The 6476-nt window shown below is 40.5% G+C and overlaps 1 long non-coding RNA gene across 1 annotated transcript; it reads left to right on the top strand.

The window, feature by feature from the left end:
• The first annotated feature begins 2113 nt into the window (after positions 1 to 2113).
• On the top strand, positions 2114 to 4448 carry 4930555M17Rik (RIKEN cDNA 4930555M17 gene). Its single transcript, NR_166469.1, has 2 exons — positions 2114 to 2290; positions 4228 to 4448. It is a non-coding gene; the product is annotated as an RIKEN cDNA 4930555M17 gene (long non-coding RNA).
• The last annotated feature ends 2028 nt before the right edge of the window (positions 4449 to 6476 follow it).

The raw sequence follows: 6476 nt of genomic DNA, 5'->3' as shown, positions 1-6476 counted from the left end.
GACCCTGAGGAAACAGAGAATTCTAGCACAGTGGCACTGCCTTTTATAAATCAGTTAGCACTAGTTACTAGAAGGAAGTTACAGAAGTTAGAAAGACTAGGGGAGAAGTCATTGAGGGATTTGGTGGAGGTTTTGGAGAAAGTGTATCATAACAGGGGAACTAAAGATGAAAAGAAGATTAAGACAGGAAAGATATTAAACAGAGATCTAGCCACGGTCCTGTTAGCCAATGGTAGCCCGGACCAGAGAGAAAGGAAACACCAGCTTGGGAACATTGTAGAGGGGAGAGATCCTGGAGAAGGCGGCCGACCAGCTTTAGGTAAGAACCATGTGTCTATTGTAAGACATATGACATTGGGCCAGAGAAAGCCTATGGAGAAAGTCCAAAAATAAGATTATGATCACCAAGGAAGATGAAGACTGGGGGTGTCAGGGTGCGGACCCCGTCCCAGAGCCCATGGTAACCCTTAGTGTGTGTGTGTGTGTGGGGGGGGCCTCTAGATTTCCTGGTGGATACTGGAGAACATTCAGTGCTTGTGAAGGCTGAAGGGCCTTTGTCTAATAAGAAACTCTGGGTCCAAGGGGCCACCGGCACCAAACAATATTTATGGACTACCAGAAATGCAGTAGGCTTCGGGATAGGATGGGTAACCCAGTCACTCATAAGCATTCCTGAGTGCCCTACCCCTGACTGGGGAGAGATCTACTAGCCAAAATGAGAGCCCAGATTCATTTCAACCCTGGGGAAATCTGGCTAATGGACCAGAATGGTGATCCAAGCCAGGCACTGACACTTGACCTGGCCTCTGAGACTGAATATCCAAAGACCTGGGCATAACAGTTTCTCTTCCATACCTTTCTACCTTATCAGCACCTTTTAAGTCATATGTTCCCAGTGGACTCTACCAACAGGCCCAAATGACCATAATTAAAACTGTTTTGTTTTTTACTGTGAAAATTACAGAAATTAGGAAATATTTCCCTTCTGGAAAAAAAAAAGCCTTCTTTTGAAGAACATCAATCATATCCCAGTTTGTAATTTCTGGTAACCTAAACTATGAGTGAAAAATTCTGTTTTGTTTTGTATAACAGTAATTTATGAACTTGGGGGTAGGTTTTGTGGTTTCAGAAGCCCAAGAAAGACCCAATGTCTCTTTCTGTCTTTGCCTCCCCCCACCACCTTGCCTGTGAATCAAGATGTAGAACTGCCAGCAACTTCTCCAGCACGATGTCTGTGGGGCAATGGGCTATGCACAGACAGTCTGGTCACCAGTAGAGCTGAGGTAGGACCTGGTGGTGATCATTTTCACCTACATGGGATGGAAGGTGTTCCCTCATGTCTCCTGGACCCCTGGCTCCTGTCGAACTTACCACCCCTACAGCCCCCACAGGAGAAATGTGTGGCTAGTAGTCATGTAGACCATGTCCCAAGCTTCTGACCTCCAGGCTAGACTGCTTCCAGTTACCTAGCAACAGCAAGATAACACAGCCCACTATAACAGGGGCTGCTTGGCCCCTCTTGGCTCTCTTAAGCTTTTACTTTCCTTACTCTCCCGCTTACTCTCTAAGCTTTTCTCTCTCTAGGCCTTTACCTTTCTTACTCTCCCTTCCTTCCTTCCTTCCTTCCTTCCTTTCTTTCTTTCTTTCTTTCTTTCTTTCTTTCTTTCTTTCTTTCTTTCTTTTTTTCTTTCTTTCTTTCTTTCTTTCTTTTCCCCTCTCTCTTCTTGGGCATGGCCAGTCTCTCTCTCTTTTTACCTTTTCTCTTTCCCCCTGACTTTCTACAATGAAGTTCTAAAACCATAGACTGTCTCTGTTCATCAAGGCCCACTGTGCTTGGATGATGAGATAGGCTTTTTCCTAATGAGCTGTGCCTAATCTCCCTTCAGAAGGCCTTCCAGTGTTCCAGCCACAGACAAGACTAAGGACTCTCACCTGCGTGGGAACCTCTCTCCTTCTTCCCTCTTCTTGTATCTCTGGGACTGAGTGTGTCATCCTGGAGCCCCTGATATTGGGGGCTGCCCCTTGTTCACACCCCCCACCCCTGCTTTGTGATGTCATTGGCTTCACACAGCCAGATGTCCACCTGGGGCAGTCCTCCTGTATCTGCCTACCCAGAGCACAGAAATCCTGGTGGGACTAGGGCACTCTTTCCCTCTCCCCTCTTCCCTTACAGCAACAGCCCCACATATGTTTGCCTGCATGTTGCCATGCTCCCTGCCATGATGACAATTTGGACTAAACTTCTGAAACTTAGTGCCTTCTGGTGTTTGGATTCCTTCAGTAGTACCTTGTAAGAGTCAATTTTGGCAATATATCTAAGGGGATATTTTCTTTGAGTGCTAGTCAGAAACCCACTTTTACAGAGATGCCTGCATTCCACCATGTAGCCTTGAACCAGACCAAAGACTCATTGAAATGAACATTTGTAAGTGGGGTATACTGTGACACACTACAACTTCCACGATGGGTTGATTTCTATAATTTGTTAATGTTTGTTTGTTTGTTTGATTGATTGATTGATTATTTGATTGATTGGTTTTTCTCTGGGCTGGAGTTTCCAAGGGCAGAAGGCCAGTTCAAAGGGATGAGATGACTTCAAATGGTGTACATGATGTGAAATTTGTAAAGAATCAATTAAAAGTTGGGGAGAAAAAAGGCTGATGAGTTAAACACCCAATCCCCAGCTGGTGGATCCAATCATTGAGAGATAATTGGATCATGAAGGCACAGATCCTGAACATTCTGTAATCGGCAGTATTTGGTTAATCATATTCTGATTAAAACCATGCAGTATTATAATACTCGGGGAATACATACTTAATCTATTTTTTAGTAGCCTATTCACTATAACACAGCTACTTAATTACTTAAAACATGCTTGCTCCATTCTCTTTTTAAACTGTGTTTTAACCGTATTTATTGCTAAAAAATACATTTTAGCTAATTCTTTTGTTAACTTGCTTAAATCCACTCTATGCTGTCAGGAGCATAATTTTACATTTCTTTCTCACCCCTGGAAGGCACTCAAGTGATACGTGAACTAAATTACTAAAACATTTTCCAAAAAGAACAATAAAACACAGGCTTCTTGCAAACATAATATTTTGATGACTTAGATAATGTTTAGCAGTATAGATTAAGAAAGTCAAGAATGATCCATATTCATTCTCTAGTGCAAAGGACTTGCTAATACATGATGCTATGTTAAAGCAAAGAAGCCCAGAAAGTTTATGTATTCCCTTTCAAAGAGAAGTGTGCCATTTATATGTATTGGCTGACCTGATGCATTTGGCCTTAAAATATCTACAAACCATTTTTAGTTAAATGCAGCCCATTCGATTCAGCAAAGCCAGATTAGTTTTTAAAAGAGTACTAAAAATAATGTCACTAATAACCCCACTATTGTTTCATATCAAGTCTTTTCATGGCTGATAGCAATGCTGCGTCTTACCCTTTGTGTTACATTTATTTAGTAAATTATAAATATTTGTCAGAAGATGCTCCTGCTATATAACCTTTAGGAAGTTAACAGCCAGGTGTTGAATTATTGGAGCTAGACAACATAAATGGGAGCCATCAATCCAATTAACCTTTTATTTATTCTTACTTCAAAGTATTTCCCCCTAAGAATTTTAGATCAGGAATTGGTGGCAACATGATCAAAATTCCCCAGATGTGCCAAACCACAATCCCGCATCATTCAGAAAAGAGAGAAAAGCACAGAGTAGTGCAGTGGGACCTCAATGTCAACCTGGTTCCATTGGTTCTGGGTTTTGTTTAGTTTTGGTTTTGTTTAAAGAATAAATATAAAAGTACTGGCGTTCCTATTGACTTTTATGTAAGTTTTGTAAGAGCTGCTATCCCACAGCCAATTGCCTCATGATTGTTGAATAAGGTCTTTCGTAGCTTTCAGATCAACCTGTATGTTCTAATGGAATTTAACCTAATTACAAATATTGGCTAACTGTGAATCATGTAACTCTCATTCCATGGAAAGCCACATGTAAACTTCTCCCACCAGAAATACATCATCCCAATCATATCCTATCCTAAATTATCCACACTGCTGCTTTTCGCATTTAAAATATATGTTTTTGATGTCTATCTGATAGCTTTGTGTTTAGAATTTTAAAAAAGGCAGTATGAAAAGACACTATTTGCATCATATTGATTTCTTATGCCTTCTTCTTTGTTGCTGGATTACTTGGTTTTCTTTTCCTTTTTTAGAATTTGATTGTCTTCAGCTCCGTTTCCTTGAACAACATTCAAGACTATATCCTGAGACTAATACTGTATGATTTGGAAAGATTTCTAAATTTAAAGAGCAGACTGGAATGAGAGGTTAATAACTGTTAATGCTGTGCATTATTGTGCAATAGAAGTTGACTCCACTTTGGTTATCTCTAAACCTGTGTATTTATTTATTAAAAACATTGGTTTTGTTTTGAGTGGTATTTTTTCTTTATAAAATAGTTTTTAATTCATGCAGACATTTTTAGCACTAATTGTCAAATAGATATCTTACATTTCACATACCACACAGCTGTTATTTTAATACTCATGATTTAATACCTTGAACTACCATGTAATTTTATTAAAAATACCTCTTTCTTAAAATTAGATCCATGTGCCTTTTTCAAAACCAGAAAAGCCTTTTTTTCAATACTCCCATATCCCTAAATATTTACAGTTTTCCCTAAAACTCCCTTTTAGCACATTGCTTGAATGTCTTAAATTATCACCCCACGGCCCCTGTATTAGAGTTTCCTTGGTGTTCAACAGATCACTGTAAACATTGTGGGCTAATGCCACATAAATCTTTCTCATAGTTTTGTGGGTCAGAAGTTCAGTGTAGGTTTTCAAGCACTGCCAGGTTGGATGTCTATCAACTCTGGAGAGACTGCCTGTTTTCTTCACCAGCTCTAACCAAATCTTCTGCAGCACCAGCTTCTATCCAGAGCCAGTGCAGCACAATGATGGAACTGACATCTTTGTTTCTTTGTAGGTTGTCAGCTGGTGTCTTTAACTTCTTGAAGTGTCTCTCTGAACTTTGCATTTGGTAGCTACATCCTAAAAGCCTAGCTTGAGGGTATCAGCTCCTCCTTGCACTGCAGTCTTTCTTGATCATGGCTAGAAAGGGGTGTTATGGATTATCCTGGTGCTGTTGTACTTTGATGTTAATTCTGCTTTCACAGGAGGAGTTGTCTGGAATGAGGAATGAGTCCCCTACCCAGGTGACTCCTTATGAACCATTCCCTAATGAATAAAGGATTCAATCACTAGATGAGTAGGTGCGATTTCTGGGTTGGACAGAGGAAGAGAGGAAGCAGGAAAAAGTTAGGGGCTTTCTGGACAGGGATAGCAAGAGGGCAAGTTGTAGGTACTAGTGTTTTCTGGCTTATGGAAAATCTGCCAGGATTCGCCACTGTAGAATTTAGATTTAATATGGTTTACAAGATTAGGGTTCTAGTAGTTGTGCCCAGTGGTTGAGTTACCATTGTTTCTGAACTAAGTTTGTGTGGATTTTTTCCTTCTCGAAGCAGATCGACTGGGTTCAAGAGATAAAGGAACAGCACCAAAGCATGGGTTTGCCAGATGTGCACCATGGGTGTTTTGAAGCATGGGGCTGGCGTGGAAGCAACCCACCAGTGGGAACTTATGGAGCTGGGTGGATTGATTTTAGAACTCCAGGCCAGAGAGCCTGCTGAGATGAGAATACCTGGCTGGAGCCATGTGGCCCACCAGTGCCCGACATATAATGGGATCTGGCAGTTCTTTTTAAGCCCACACTGATTTCTTTCTGGTCTCTTGTACAGTCTTGACTGGGGATGGAATGTAGGGCCTTGCACATGCTAGGCAATTACCCTCCCTCTATACTATGTCCTCAGTTGCACCCTCTCGTGATGCTCCATATAAAATCTTTAAATAGGTCTTTCCCTGCCTTTTTTCCCAAGTGTACAAACAAATGTTGGTGAGTTGTCGTTCTAAAGATATTAAAACTATATATGAAGACAACAAACTCTCAAATAAAATAAAATAAAATAAAATAAAATAAAATAAAATAAAATGTACTTACTGAGGCTTTTCTGGAAACTGTTGACTCCAGAACAATCTGGAAGATGGATGTCATGGCTTGAATATATTGTGTTCCTTACAGTCTCCTTTGCTGAAGGAAAGGTTGTGGGCTGGTGCTGGTTGTTCCAATAGTAGGAAGTATATCATCAGTGTTAGAGAAGCAGGGTTTTAAGAGGACATATTTTTTCTTAGTTTGCTTACTCTCTGCTTGTCTGCCATTAGGAGAAGCTGCTTTGCTGTGACATATTCTCCCTGCTGGGTGCTGAGACTTACCTCAGGACACAGTAAAGTAGCAAGCTTACTATAGACTGCAATTTCCTAAATCATGATCTAAATAATCCTTTAGTTGTGGTGATTTGAATAATAACCGGCTCCATATAGACTGATATATTTCAATAATT

This window comes from Mus musculus, chromosome 3 (assembly GCF_000001635.26).
Source record: "Mus musculus strain C57BL/6J chromosome 3, GRCm38.p6 C57BL/6J".
In the NCBI taxonomy this organism is placed as follows: Eukaryota; Metazoa; Chordata; class Mammalia; order Rodentia; family Muridae; genus Mus; species Mus musculus.
Note: the sequence above shows the minus strand (reverse complement) of the source record. Positions and strands in the feature narration are given on the sequence as shown.